The sequence below is a fragment of the Coloeus monedula genome (genome assembly GCF_965178545.1).
Source record: "Coloeus monedula genome assembly, chromosome: 18".
NCBI lineage: Eukaryota > Metazoa > Chordata > Aves > Passeriformes > Corvidae > Coloeus > Coloeus monedula.
Window position 1 is genome coordinate 13867676 of NC_138798.1, and position 15605 is coordinate 13883280.

The 15605-nt window shown below is 58.1% G+C and overlaps 1 protein-coding gene across 2 annotated transcripts in view; it reads left to right on the forward strand.

Annotated features, from left to right (window-relative positions):
* Positions 1-8333: 8333 nt before the first annotated feature.
* NOS1 (nitric oxide synthase 1) overlaps positions 8334-15605 on the forward strand; it is a gene marked incomplete at its 3' end in the record, with an annotated part of 63612 nt that continues 56340 nt past the window's right edge. For both annotated transcript variants that reach the window (XM_082293326.1, XM_082293327.1), the window contains exon 1: positions 8334-8408. The remainder of the gene's footprint in view (positions 8409-15605) is intronic.

Consider the following 15605-nt stretch of genomic DNA (forward strand, 5'->3'; position numbering starts at 1 on the left):
AGGGCAGCTCCCCGGCGCTCACAGCCTCAGGGATGCTCTCCTGGCCCAGCCCTGCAGCTCTCGGCTGCCTCATCCTCCCACCACCCTCCCCAGGCTCTTCCCAGGGCTCCCTGCCTGTGCTGCTGCCGGAGGTTTTTCCCAGGGTTCCGATGCTGATGGGAAAACCACGTGTGGGGCTGGGTCCTGTGGGCTCTGCCAGCAGTGGAAGAGGTGGCCCCAAAGCTCCATGTCCTCCTTCGGCTGCTGAAGGATATCCCCTGCTCCGGCTTTTCCTTCTCCCCAGCCCTTCCCCCATAAATTCCCAAAGCCTCGCTGAGCCCTGACCGGGCAATTTCTGGGAATGACGAGCTCAGAGTTCGGCCCCCCATGACATTTATCCAGTCCTTGACCGTGGCAGGAGCTGGGATGGTGGAAGTTTGGGATGGATGGGAGGCAGAAATGAATGTGTGGGAGGTGGAGGAGCTGCTCAGCCTTTCCCAGAGCATGGAATCATGGAATGTTTTGGGATGGAAGGGACCTTAAAGCCCGTCCCATTCCAGGTGGAAGGGACACCTCCCACTGTCCCAGGCCGCTCCAAGCCCCAATGTCCAACCTGGCCTTGGGCACTGCCAGGGATCCAGGGGCAGCCACAGCTGCTCTGGGCACCCTGTGCCTGCCCTCACAGGGAAAAAAATCCCTCCCAACACCCAATCCAACCCCTCCCTGTGCCAATTTAGGATTTTACGGACGAGCCAGTGCCTGGATCTTGGCCTCTTTGGCTGCGTGAAGAGAAGGGCTCTGTGCTGGTGGTGCCACGAGCCTCTCTCTGCCCCCCAAGTGCCCTGCCTCGAGCCCTTCCTCCTTTCTCCACCCTTTATCCATTTTAAACCGCTTGACTTTAATTGAACTTCTCCGAGTTTACTTGAACTTCTCCGAATTTATTGGAATTTATCCATTTCCTGTTGCCAACAGCGACCCTTTCGGTGGGGGGGGGTGGGGGAAGAGCTTGGTCAGCCTCGAGCGCCGCCGTTAATTTCAGGTCCCTGTAAAGTCCCGTGTCCCTCGCCTTGTACATAGGGTATATATGGATATATATACATATCTCCGTATGTATGTATATAGATATATACAGACCCCAAACCCTGTACAGTTCCCAACCCAACTCGCTGGCCTGCTTCGTTTTCTCCGTGGTAGTTCCGCAGAATGAGCTGATTTTCAGTTCCCTTTCCACCTCCCGCCCCCTCCCCACCTCTCCTTTTTTTTCTTTTTATAAATATATATATAAATATATATATATATATATATTTTGTTGTCGTTGTTGCAAAAAAAAAAAAAAAACAAAACAAAAAACAAAACAAACCTCTGGGAAAAAAAAAAAAAAAAGAAGCTGGTGAGAAATAAAGAAAATACAAATCACCCCCACAAACGACTGACAAAAAAACCAACAACAAGAAAAGAAACAAACAAACAAACAAACAAAAAAAAACAAACAAAAAAAAGGAATTTCTGAGAAAGGCACGATGGATTCTCCCCGCTGTAAATTTGTACAGGAACATTTCTAACGTTTTCTACACTCGAAGAAAGTAATTTCTAATCTCCGCTGTCTGGCTGGGTGCGAATCTCTGGGACCTGCAGACCTGGATAGCCATTTGTTCCCGTGGTTTCTCGTGCAGTGTTTGGTGAGGTGACAGTGTATGAATTATTTATGCCAATAAAAAAAAGAAAAACAACCCAAAAAAACCAAAACACATTTGAAAAAAACCGTTGCCCTGCCCTGTGCTGCTCCGCGTCCTCTCCTCGTCATATCCCGGGATTTTTTATCCGTGGGGGGGGGGGGTCTGGATGAGTCCATCAGAGCCTTGGGACCATCTCTGCCTGGTCCAGCACTGCCAAACCCCTTTTTCCCTCTCTCCCACCGTGCCAGCTCCCAGCCCAGCCCTTTGGGGATTATAATTCCCAGCGAACCCTTGGATGGGAGACACAGCAGCAGAAAACCTGGGAAGTGGGCACATTATGGGCTGGCAGCAGATAAATTTCCACCCAGCTCAGCGGGTGAGAGCCAGGGGGCTGCTCCTCCGCAGCCGGGCCCCGCGGGGATGGCTGAGCCCGGTGATGGAGCACTGGCGGCTCCTGGCATCTGCTGCTCCGCTTGTTTGCTTCTCCCACGCTGTTTTCCTGGGATGCCACCATCAATCTGCCAAACGGCCCCTCTGGAAAAGCGGCGCCGGTGCTGGCTGCTGGGGGTACCCAGGAGATGGAGGAGAAAATCCTGGGAAGTTCACACGGTTTTCCCCCCTCTCCTTCCCTCCTCGCCGTCGCCCGAGCACTTGAAAGGTAAAATAATGATGGCTGGTCCATTAATAAACCATGAACGCTCCACACTTCTCCTGTCGAGGGCTTTTCATCTTGCAGAGCCTGCAGGAGTTGGGAACCAATTAAACCAGGCTCAGCCCGGGCGGGGAGCAGGGTCGGAGCCATCCGGGAGGATTTTCTTGGGAAGGGGCTGCGCTGATGGATTCTCCCAGCCGGAGAAACGAGGGATTTGGGGGGAAAGAGCCACCACTCGATGCCCTCTCTGCCTCCCTCGCTGGGGTCACCGTGGTGTCACCGTCTCCTGGGTATGCAATAAACAGGGGCTTGCTTGGTAAATCTGGAGGGCTGCCACCAGTCTGGAGGGTAACTGGTCTGCACTGGTGTGCAACTGGGCAGCCCTGGTGACCCCAGCTCCAGGAACAGAGCCGCCGCCAAGCCCAGCACGGGGAGGCTGAGCTCGCTCCTGGCGTGTGGTTAATGAGATGCCAGCACCAGGACGGGGAGGAATGTGCAAAATATTCCCCAATCCAGCTTTAATGGCGGCTTTGGAGGATCGGGGATGCCTTTGGATCCATCCTTGCGTGGATCCGTGCGTGCGTGCGCAGGGAGAGGCGCAGGAATGCGCACACGTGGCCGTCACCTCCTCCTGCCTGGGGATGAGTCACGGGCCATTAATATTTCACAGGCAACGGATGAACGCAGCGAGTGACAGAGGAGCTCAGCCCCCAGGCCAGCAGCTCCAGCTCTCCTGTCCCTGCTGCTGGGTGAGCCCACGGCGTCATTCCCACTTGGACGCTGGTGGCGGTGCTGGCACTATCGGGATGCACCAACACCAAACAGGGCTTGCTTTAGGGTTGTGACACTTTTGGGGCCGGTTGTGATGCTGGAGATTACAAACCACCTCTGCTTCCACCAGGGAGGGTGGCTCTAGATATGTCCCGGTGGTGTCCCAGTGCTGCCTGGGTCACCCACCCTCCCTCCGGACACACGGGGCTTGTTAGAGACACAAATCTGCCTTGATTTGTTTAATTCTCCGCCCAAATGGAGCCTTTTATTGTGCTGAACTTAAACCCTCAGCTACGCCGAGGTGCGGCCCTTAGACCTGGCCGGTGGCCACAACCTTTACTCGCCGTGGGACCCAGCGCTGTCCCCGCAGGGCTGGCCCCAAGCACCGTGGCAGCTTTGGGTTCCCCTTTCCGCTCCGGATCAGAGGAAGAAAAGGCTGGCGAGGAGCCGAGCCCGGAGCCGGGACGGTGAGAACCAGCGGTGCCCGCGGCCAGGGCTGCCGCCAGTCCCCGGGGGTGCCGGGGAGGGCAGAGTGGGACAATCCACAGATCCTCTGGGAGCCGGGCTGGGGCTGGCAGCGGCCCCACAGCCCTGAGCCGGCCCCGGCCCATCCTGCCCGTGCCGGTCCTGCCCGGGCCGGGCTCCCTCGCGGGGCTGCGGCAGAGCCGACAATGGGGCATTGTTCGGAGCTCCGATTTATGTTTCCTCCCCAGGCTCGCCTGGGCTTTCTCAGGAGCCGCAGTGAGCACAAGGCCGGTCCTTTCTGGGGATCCGGGCTGGGCTGAGCCCCCCGCAGCCACCCCAGCACTGTCCGGGGGGGGTCCTGCCTAGGTAAACCTCCAGCTCTTCATTAGGGCTTGATTAGCTCATTAAGGGCTGCTCTGCGCCAGGAGCGGAACGCGCTGGGCCAGCTCGAGCCTCGGGGAGAGCCCCGGGGAGCCCCGGGCAAGCGACTGCCCGAGCCCGGGCTAATTGGCCACTTGTGTCGTGGCCACCCGGCCATCCTTTAACAGGATTGTCGCTCTGAGCCAGCGCGGAGCTGATCCCGCTTTGCAGAGAGACTCGGCTCCCAGCGGGATTAATTCCAGCCGGGGGGCGGTCCCCGGGGGTTCCCAGCATCTCCCGCTCGCCCGCTGGGGAGGGGCTGCCCTGCTCCAGGTCCCCCCGCTCCCGCTGGCCCATTGCTCAGCAGATTCTCTTTCCTCACCTCTATTTTTATGCTGCCCTCGGGGACAGAAACCTGACCCCCCGTGTGTCTGCAGACACCGAGCCCCTGCCGGGCTCCCAGCGCGGGACCCTTTCCCCTCCTGGCAGCTCTGGGAAGGAGGAGAGATTCTCAATTCCCAGCTTTTTGCCCTAAACTTGACACCCGCGGCCTCCTCCGGAGAGCAGAGCCGAGCCCTGGGCAGCAGCAGGTAGAAAAACTGGCTGAAGGTTTTCCCGCGCCCCACAGAGATTTATTTATTTATTCTGGGGTTTTTGAGGACAGGGTGGCTTTCTGTGCCTGGATTGAGGGGTGGGCAGGGGTTCAGGGCACGCTGGGTGTGCTGTGAGCTCCCTGTGGGGTGGGGAAGGGTCTGGGATGCTGAAGGGAAATAATCCCACACTCAGGGTTTGTGCCTGGGCACCCGGAGGGCAGAAGTTGTCCCAGAGGGGAATTGTCCCACCGGGGTGTGGGTGACCTTCCCCAGCACCTCGGGGTGCCAGATATCACCGAGGGGCTCTGGAGAGGGTGAGGAAATCCCTGTGCCCCCCATCCTAGGGACAGCCATGGGGCAGGGGTGCTCCGTGGTACCCCCGGCTCACTTCCAGCTGGTGGAGAGACACATTCCAGCACCCTGGAAGGCGCCAGGCACTGTGGACGAGCCCTCGGCCTCTCCTCCCATCCTTTTTGGCCGGCAGCTCCTGCGGGGACAGCTCAGCTCCAGCCTCCTCCAGCCCCACGGCCACGGGGCACCACAGCCCCGAGCTGGGCTGGCGGCTGGAGCAGGGCAGGGCCTGGCAGCGCCTGGTTCCACGTGGGATCGCTGTCCGGGAGCGCTGGGATGCTGCAGGGAGGGGCTGGAAACCATTCCTGCCCATTTTTTCCAAGCTCCTTCTGCCAAATTCCCCCAAGCCGTGCCGCAGTGCTGGGGGCTCCCGGCGGGATTCCTGAAGGAAAATCTCGCTCCAGGAGTACCTGGTTTTCTCCAGAGGTTTTTCCAGAGGTTGCTTTGCTGGCTGCTGTGGCACGTGGGGCTCTGCTGTCCCTCTGTGTCCAGTGACATCGTGGCCTTGGCTGCTGCCCCGTGACCCGGGGGGCTGCAGGAGGCGACAGCTCGTGGACACTGGGATTGATGTCCCTGGATTGGGTTTCGGATATTTTCGGCCCTGCAAATCCCATGGGTGATAAAGCTCAGCACGATGAGTCCTTCCTCCACGTGGCCAAGCTCCCTTTTGGGATTTAACCTCCTGAAACTCTTATTCCCACCCTTCTTGCTCTGTTCATCCCCAATTCCAGCACCCTGGATGGGGATGGCTCCTTGCTCACCCCTTCCATGGGGGGGTTTGCTGCTGGAATGATCCCTCCCACGTGGGGATCAGCCCCTGAGCCCCCCAAACCCCAAAACATTTGGCTGCTTCCCAGTTCATTTTGCATTTCCAGCAGTGCATCCATGCTTTGGGAGCAGCTAGACCACGGCTCTGCCGGGTGGGAATGGCTCTGCCATCTGGATCTCCACATCATGGATCTCCACAGGGGTGCAGGGAGGCTCCAGAGAGCTGGGAAGTGGGAGAGATGGGAATTGCTTGGTTCTGGCACTGGGAATTCCCTGGTTCTGGCAGCGGGAATTCCTTGCCCCATGGCCGGGCAGACACTACCAGGGGCTCTCCCCAGGTCCCACCCCCCGGGCTTGGCTGGGAGCAAACCCTGCCCGAGGCGCCGGGAGGGAAATGGATTGATGGCCTCATTATCCCTGCTCCATCCCAGAGCTTAAATACAACACACCTGGCCCCGGGAGCTGCTCCCACGCCTCCCACGGAGCAGCACCCCGGGAGCGCTTTTCCTGGGAAACAACACCGTGGCCATCCCTGGATGCAGTGGTGAGTGGGATCCGGGCTGGGCTGGGGGGGATGCTCCGGGCTGGATCCGCGTGTGCCAGGGGTTTGGGATGCTGCTGGATGGGATGACATGCTCTGGGGTGGCTGTTGTGGGGAGAATTTAGGGAATGAGTGGCTGGGAAGGTTGTGCTGCGCTCCTGAAGGAAGATGGGAATTGTTGTGGATCCAAACACCGCTCTTGCTGTGGGAATAAGGGGGGAAAGGTGAAGGGTTCAAATATTTGGGAAGCTGCAAAAACCAGTAATTTCCCTGGTGGGAGCTGCGTGTTCCTGCCTGGCTGCAGCTCCAGGGTATCCATCCATCCATCCATCCATCCATCCATCCATCCATCCATCCATCCATCCATCCATCCCTCCACTGCTGCTGGAGATGTCCAAGCCCCTCACAAATTCAATTATAAAACCAGAAAAATGGCCTGTCCAGCAGTCACAGCCCCTTTTCCTACTGCTCCCTCCTCGCTTCCATGAAGCTGGTTGGTGTGTGGGGATGGATCCTGGGAATCTGGGATTGGGAAACCCCAGCTGGGGCTTCAGAACCACTGAACTGCTCCGATGCCACTGCTGGGAGGTGGCTGCTCAAAAATCCTTCCCGTGGAGACTTGTTGGTTAAATAGCGCTGGGGCAGAACAGCAGGGATGGATTCTGGCTTTGGGAAAGGAAAATTCCGGATTCAATGGCTCCCAGATGGATAAAAGTGGAGTTTGGAGCGAGGGCACGCAGGGTTCCTGCTCTCAGGAGCTGTGTCCGAGTCACCTCACGATGGGAAGGATTGTGTGAAGTGTGGCAGGAACCTGCTTTGGAGGTGTTGACAGCAGCGATGTGACACCCAAAACTATTTTGATTTGATTTGATTTGGCTCCTCGGAGCTGAACTGAGGCTTTTGGGCAAGAGAGCCACGGCCGTGTTGGTGCAATGGCGGGTCAAGCTCATTTCTCCCTGTTCGGGGCTCTCGTTGGGGTTAAAATCTCTTCAGTTTAAAGAAAAATTGTTTCTGGGGATGTTCAGGGGCTTTGCAGCAGAACCTGATGCTGAACTGGAGTGCAGCTCATCCTGCTGGGTGGACGCTGGATGGGACAATTGCAGGGGACAGCGACAACGGGGTCCCCGGAGATGATTTAATCTCCAAGGACTCCTTTAATTAATGCAGCAGCCCTAATTGTTCGGGCACGCCTGACTTTGCAGCACACGAGGCGCTGAGGTCGCGGTGAGGAGCCTGGATGTGCCTTTCTGCTCTCCCTCCATTTGGAGCTGAGAAAAATCAATGGAAACCCCTTCCAAACGCCGGGAGAGCGCCGTTATCTCCCGATCAACCTCAAACAAAACCCCACTGCGGCGTCAAGGACAGGAGCTCCTTGCCCGCTCCGCTGGGGGTGGGTTAAAAAATCAACCTTTCCTTACAGACGGATAAAATTCCTGTGGTTTAGGGCAGAAAGGCCTGGCCTGGCCCGGCTGGGGGGTGGAAAAGCCCTTTTCCCTGCTCTGCACCTTTGGGAAAAGCATTTTGGGGAAGGGAAGGTCCCGACCGCCCGTGCCCGCGGCCCTGAGGGGCTGCTGGGCTCTCCCTGCTTTTCCCGTGGGTTGGATGTTTGGAACCGAACCCCGGAGCATCTCCCATGCTCGCCCTCCTTCCCAACCCCCAGCCCCCCTAAACGCCCGAAACTCGTGTGGAAGCTGTGGTTAGGCAGGCGTGGAGCAGCTTCCAGCTGGGGAGATTAAAAGTTACTGAATAACCCAACTCCTCCGGTGGCCGCGGTGGCCGCGGGGGCTGCGGCCGGTGCCAGGTGCCCGGTGCCCGGCGGGCATTCCGGTCACCCCCAAGGCACCAGCGATTTCCCCCGGTCCCAACCCTGGCGAGCCACAGGGGATGTCCCGGCTGGGCCGATGAGCAGGGTGAGAGGACAAGGACACAGCCGGACCCGCCGAGGGGCAATGCCACCGTGGGAAAGCCGGCGGGGAGCGCGCAGCCGGCTGGGCACGGCTCACGCAGCCCTCCCGCAGCTCCAGCGCCGGCTGAGCCCTTTTCCTGCCGCTGCCCAGCGCCTCCTCCCCTGGCTCCGGCCAGCCCCTGCCTCTGGGCGAGCCATGGCCTCGGTGTGTGCCTTTTGTTTGCTCTTCCTTTCGGGACCCGGAGCCCGGGGCGGAGGGAGCGGGGCCCCGGCCAGGCGGCAGCTGCGGCGGGGGCGAGCGGGGCGCGATGCCCGGTGGCCTCTCCGCGGCTCTCTCCGGACACAAGTAAGGCTGGGGGCGGCGGGGACACGCCGTGGGGGTGGCTCTGCGCGGCCCGGAGAGTGGGAATGGCTCTGGTTGCCAGCGAAGCGGGAGTCGCAGTTTTCCAGGATGGTTTGTTCGGGATGGGATCGGGGGGGATCTGTTCATCTCCCTGCTGGTCTCTCAGCCTGGGAATCCCAGGGGGATCATTCCCAATCTCCAACCCTCTGCCTGCTCCACCTGTTCCTCGCCTTGGACGCACCTTTGGCCCTGCCGGGGTGGGCTGGGGATGCCGTCAGCACCCGGAGCAGGTCGGCAGCTCCCTCCTGGCTGGGGTCTGCAGGACCCTTTTAGGCACCGACAGCCTTAAAAGCCCCTCCCAGGTGCACCTTGCTGCGCCTGGGGGACCTTCGGCGTCTCCTCCGTGCCACGGGCTGGCAGGGCCGTGCTCTGCTTTGGGTAAAGCACAGCAGATTTCGGGCACCTGCAGGGATGTGGGGTGCGGCTGTGGGGAGGGGAGGAGGAAAAACATCCAGAGGGGAAGGGAAGCATCTCCTGCGGGGAGGCGTGCGCTCCTTCCTCCAGCACGGAGCTCATCCTGCGAACTGCGTCGGCACCGCAGCTGCTCCGGCTTCCTGGGAAGTCCTATTGATGCCAAAGCAATCCTGGAGAGGGAGGGGGAATGACTAAAGTTATCCGCGGCCGTGTGCGGCTGCAGATGCGGGGGTCCTTCCCCCCCTTCTCCCTGTTTTTTCGGGGAGGGGTTCCGAGCCTGTGATCAAAAGCTGGAGCTGGCGTCCATCTGCTTCTGACAACCTGAGCGCTCGCTGGCAGCTTCTGCATTCAGAGCCTTGAATTCCTCAATAATTAGGGGAGTTTTTTCCGAAAAAAATCCCCATCTGGGCTTTTTCATGATGGGAATGAAAAGCCAAGGTGGGTGTGGGAGGGGGCAGGTGGATTTTCAGCCCTAGCAACCCAAATCTTGAAATATTACATCAGCAGCGAAGAGGTGTAATTAAGTAGGAAACAAATGAGCCCAGCTAATCTGTTTTGCTTGTTTGAGCTTAGCGGAGTGCAGAAAACAAACAGAGGCTGAATGATGAATGAGACTTCTTTTTATTTATTTTTTTAAAGGGTTTTTCTTTCCCCGAGCCCCGAGGGGGGGTTGGGATGTGGGTCAGGAAACGCGGCCGCTCTCCCCCGCGGCTCCGAGGTCACCCGGACGTGGCAGCCGCGGCTCTGCGCCGCCGCTCGCCCGGTCCTGCCTTTAATTGCCCGCTCTGCCAAGCCGGCCTCCCTTGGACGCCTTCCCGGAGGGATGGGGATGGATCTCCGCTCTTCCCCGCGCCTGGGGTGGCATCAAAGCCGCGGCCCCGCGGGTCGCCCCGCGAGTGCCCTTTAACGGGGCACTGCCACCTCAGCCCTCCCTCCGCAGCGCCAGGAGCTCCCGCAGGTCCCCGGGGCATCGCTCGGCGCTGGGGTTTCTGCAGGGAATTGTTGCTTTCGGGGCACCCTTGGGTGCCAGAAGTGGGGGAGGCTGCACGGGGACCCCCCAGCCTCCTCCCCGCCCTCCCGCTGTCACCCCACGAAGGACAGGGGGACACGGCCCTGGCCGTGAGGCTTTCACAGCTCTTTAAACACCCCGGAGGGCTCCAGCAGCTTGAATGTGTCCCCGCCCGGCCGGGTCGCGGCATCTCCCCGCTCGCTGCCCCGATTCCCCCGGCGGGGGCTCGCGGGGCTGGGGCTGCTTTTGGGGCTGGCTGGGGTTTGGGATTGTTTTCTCGCCGCTCTCGGGCGCTGTCGGGCTCCGGCAGTGACACGAGGTGCCAGGAGCAGATGGCAGCCATCGGCCGGGCCGGCTCTCAAATCCCTGCGGCTTCTGGCACCGTGCTGGGCAGCGGCTCCTCGTAACCCCCTCGCTCCCACGCTGCTCTCTGGGAAAAAAATGGGGGGTTTTGGGCCTCTCCGTTGAGTATTTTGCATTTAAGGCCAGGAGTTTCTCGTTGCTGTCTCTGGTGTGATGCCCTGAGCTGTGGACGGCAGGGGAAGGAGTTTGTGGGTCTGAACCGCTGCCCATCAGTCAGTGGTGACAACGACCCTGTTCCCCCACCGCCCTCCTGCCAAACCTTCCAGAAATGGATTTAAAACCAGAAGAAATGAGCGGCTTTTTTGGCCTCCGAGAGGGCAAGGGGCTTCGCCACGGGCACGGCTGGGTGGGAACGGGGGGCCCGGGAGGGCTGTCCCTGTCAGCATGCGGGGTCACCGCGGGATGAGGAGCCTGAGGTCCTTCTTGCCCCAAAATCACGCGGCAGAGGAGAAGCTCCCCAAATGGGAGAGCCCCAAAACGCTGCACGGCAGAGGAGAGCCGCTCCCAGTGCGCCCGTCCTGGGCACAGCGTCCCCCCAAATCCCCCCTCGCTCGGTCCTGCCCCTTTGAAGCCTCCTCGATGGGGCTGTGCCCCACCAGCAGCACCCCCAGCCCTGCCCCAGCCCCCCCCGTGCCCTCCCTCCCCTCCCACCCCCGGAGCGGCCGGGAAATTGGGAAGCGGCCAAAATGAAACAAGTTTTCCCCTTCCCTCCTGGGTGACAATTTCAGCCCCGCGGGAGCTCGATGGCCACCAGCCAGCTCCCGAATCCACAGCCCCGAGGGGAGCAGCAGCCCCTGCCTCCCGCCAGAGCCAGCACAAGCACTTCTGTTGTTATTATTACAATTATTATTCTATTTCTTGTCAATTCTGTTTCTCCTCGGCGAGGGAAAGGCTGGAGCGATTTATTCGCGGGCGTTGCAGTGGCTGCCTGGTTTCAGCAGCGCTGCCTCTTCTCTCTCCGAGCAATCAGAGCAGCTCTGGAAGAGAAAATTGAGCAACTCGGGAGCGGGCGGTGTCTTCCTCGCCGAGCGAGGCTGTTTATCCTCCTCGTTTGGGCTTCAGCGGAATAAATTTGCCAGACAACAATGATATTACCCTCGTCTCAAAGACTTTATCAATTTGCAGTTGTCTCTCCGCTGATAGTTTTTTATTGAGCTGTCTGAGATGATTTCCAAAGAGAGGACTGCAATTTCAACTATTAAGTAATTTGGGAGAGCAATTAGTGTGAATCTGGAAACTCCCTGTGTTGCTCCTGAGTAAATCAACCTCTCTGCGAGAGCGGTGCTGAAAGAGCCTGGGCTGATTTATGGAGAAGGGAAGGGGTTTGGCCAGGGAAACAACAAGGAGAGAGATCCTCGCCTGGAAGACTTTAATACTTTGGTGATGCCGTGGTTCAGAGGGTGCTGGAGACTCGTGGGAGCTGGGATTTGCTCCGGGGGCGTCCCCTCCATGCACCCCCATCTTCAGAAGGATTCTCCGCTGCCTGGAGAGGTCCTGGTTTTGCTTCTGCCTTGGTTCTCCCAGGGATGGGATGGAGAGGAGGGATGGAAGGGATGGGGGCAGGGAGATGAGGGAAGGCAGAGGAGATTCCATTTCCTCTCCTGGCCCAGGATTCCATGGGACTGGACCCAGCTCATATCTCCCAGATTTGAACTGGGAGAGGGTTGATTTGGATGAGATACAAGGAAGGTGCTTTTTAGGATGAGGGTGGTGAGACGTGGCTGCCCCTGGATCCCTGGCAGTGCCCAAGGCCGGGCTGGACATTGGGGCTCGGAGCACCCTGGGATAGTGGAAAGTGGCCCTGCCCATGGCAGGGGTGGGATGGGATGAGCTTTAAGGTCCCTTCCCACCCAAACCGATCCAGGATTCCATTCTCCGACACTACAGGACTCTGTCCAAGGCCTGGCTTAAGTGAGGTCTCACAGGAGCTGCTGTTCCTGATCCGCGGCACCGTTCCCCTCTCCCGGGAAGGGATCAGCTCCACTGGCCATGATTTCCACCTGATAAATCCCTGCTGGCAGCTCCCAGCGCCTGCCACATCCCTCACGGGTGGGATCGGCTCCCAGGAGGATTTGCTCCATCATCCCTGCTGGATGATGGGTGACATCTCCCTTTTCCCTGGGCTCGGGGAGCTCCCCTGGTCCCCAGCATCACCCAGGGGCAGGAGCAGCTCCGTGAGGGCAGAGCCAGAGGGGTGAACCATCCCAGCCCTCCTCTCCCGCTCCAAGGTCATCCCAGGGAAGGTATTCCCGGCTGCAGCGAGCACAAGCCTGGAGAGCCTCCAGACGGCCGCTCCTGTTTGGAGCTTTTTCCCGGTGGCCGCCGCTTCCCCCTCCGAATCCCTCCGTAATCCACTAAGGGACCTCACATCTCCCTTTCTTTCTCCTTCTTTTTTCTGCCCCTAAAACAATTAGCTTGGCTCAAACCCTCTGCAATCCATCAATTAATACGAGCTGCGGCAGTAAATTAAAGGGAAACAGGAACAGCTATGCTGGGATTAGGTCACTGAAACTATAAACTTTGGAACAAATCAGATTTCCTTGGGAAGGGAAATGGACAGCGGCGATATGTCAAGCCCTGAGATGAGACAGGCTCGGAGCAACTTTCCAGAGTCTCCCGACTTGGCCGCTGGATGCCAGAACTTCTTCCCCAGGGGAAGTTTTGGGTTGCCAGACCCCGTGGCTGCTGCTGGAGGCTCGGATGGCCAAATAAACAAACAAGGAGAGAGGGGAAACGGGAAAGGGGCGGGGGCGAAGCCGCAGGGACGCTCTGGGTGTCAGGAGCTGCTGCCCCCTTCTCCCCTGGGGTGATGCCCTGCCAAAAGGTTGGATTTGCCCATTCCCAGTTCTCCCAGTGCCATTCCTGTCCTGCCAGTGGAAGGAGGGAGCGGTGCTGGGAATGGTGCTCAGGGGGCCCTGCAGAAGGGCCAGGGGGAGGCAGGGCACTCACAGCTCTGGGCCAGCTCAGGGAAAAGGGGATGAAAACCCTCCCCAAAGCCACGGTGAGGGGTACCACGGGGATTTCTGGGCTGAGGGAATGAGATCCTTGGGCTGGAGCTCTGGAAGGGCTCAGGCTGCCCCTTCCCTGCCCATCCTCGCTGCTGGACAGGGGTCATCTGTCCTCCCCTCTCCAGGGAGGATCCAGCTGTGCTGGAAGGTCTGGAGCAGGGATTTGCACCCTCCCGGCAGGACAATCCCAGCCCCTGTGCTCCCATGAGCTCCAGAAACGCCTCGTCCCTTCTGGCCTCAGTTCTTGGCTTCAGGAGCTGCTGCGAGCTGAATTCCAGAGTGTCCGTGAGGGAAACTTCCCCTGCTCTCTGCATCCTCCCTCCCTCCCTCCTCCCTTCCCAGTCTTCACCCCAGGCTTTGCCCTCCGGGATCCCTGCTGCCTTCACGGGGAGCTCCCTGGCGCCCTTCGAGCCCAAACTCCTCTTGCTGCTGCCCCCAGCACTTAACCCCTGCCCACACAGCGATTCCAGGGCCAGCCCATCCCTGTAGCTCCAGACGAAGTCTTGTTAACGCTGGAAAACCTCGGCTGGAACAGCGTGGGAGCTGCAGGGCTCATCCCTGAGAAAAACAACCCACCCTGGCCTTTCATTTCCTCCTAATGATGCGTCTCAGCCATCCCCAGCTCGTTCAGAGCATCAAAGGTGGGAGCGCCGGGGCTGTGGGGGCTCCAGCACCTCCCGGGGCTCCCACCCCGCGTGGGGTCCGTGGGCATGGTCCTCAAGGAGCTCCGTGGGGTGGGGAATCTGCCCTGGTGGAATTCGGGAAAACCGGGAAATCAATTCACGTTCTAACTGGAAGCATCGGTTTATAACAGCGCAGGAATGCCGAGGGAAATGGAGCTGCTGCTCCCTGGATGGAATGGGGTCAGCGTCCCCAAAACCTGTTCCGTGATGGTTCCCCACAAACGCAATCTGCAGCCTGAAGCACTCGCTTGGGATGGAGCAGAGAGGGTGGAGCAGAGTGGGGACACCCGGCCAGGCTCTGAAATCCCTGCAGGGAGGGGAATTTGATGGGACCCTGGAGCTGATAAAGCTCAGAGCAGCTCTCACACGAGGGATGAACTCTCCAGGGGTGAATTCAGTTGATTTTAGCCTAATTATAATTAACACCCCCCTTCCATCCCAGAGTTATCCATCCCAAAAGTGTGGCCACCCCTTGCTGAGGACACACTTTGTATTTTATTTTATTATTATTATCAGTAGTAGTAGTAGTATTATATCAATTTCTTATTTCTTATTATTTCTTATTTATTATTACCATTTATTATTACTATTTACTATTGCAATTTATTATTACCATTTATTATTACCATTTATTATTACTATTTATTATTACCATTTATTATTACCATTTATTATTACCATTTATTATTACCATTTATTATTACCATTTATTATTACCATTTATTATTACTATTATTGCCATTTATTATCATTGATAGATCCCACTCCGTGTGTGCTGAAGAATTATCCCGAGGCAGACTCGGGGGCTCGGATCTTTGGGTGCGTTTTTGCAGTGGGTGGCAACCCTTGAACCTCAACCCTTCAATTAACGTGTGCATTAATTATGTCGTTTCCTAACCTGGCAGCGTGGGGCCCGTGGGGAACGCGCTCGGATAAAAGCGTGGAGTTCTGGGAAGGGTCTCTCTGTGGGTTTTGGGGTGTCCCTGGACACCCTAAATGAGTCCTGCCCCAATCCAGAGGCTGCTCCATGGAGAGTCCCCACAAAGTGACCACAGGGAGCGACCCCACAGCTCTCGGCTGTCCTGGGGCCCTGCCGGACAAAGGGGTGCAGGGAATAAATCCCCCTTTTCCCCACGAAAATTGGTGCAGTCAGCAGAGGAGGGATGGAGTGAGGATGAGGAGTGATGGAGTAAGGCCACGAGAGCCCAGGCTTGGCCAACTTGGTCAAAAAAATGTCCTGTTTTAGTAATTAATAGGAGTATTCCTATTTTATAGGAATATTCTATGGTAGGAATTTAATAGATGAGGAATTTCATGGGAATATCCCAATTCCTTTTGATTAAACCTCTCCCTCCTCTGAAAAACAGACAGTCCAGGCGAATCCTGCTCCTGAGTTTCTCGCTCTTTCACCCACTTTTCCTGGTTCAAGTGGGGACGGGGGTGGGAGGAGCAGGGAGGTTTCAGCCTCACTGAAGCCAAAGCTGCTCTGGGCTGTTCTGACCCAGCATCATTTGGTTTTTTCCTCACCTTCTCCTCTGGATTAGATTTTCCCACCCTCTTAGCAAGAGCTGATGCCAGGAATTGGTGTGTCCAACCAAAAACCGCGCAGACTCCAAGACTGATGCCAGGAGAAGCTGAAGCAGCTTCCAGGAGCGGCACTTGT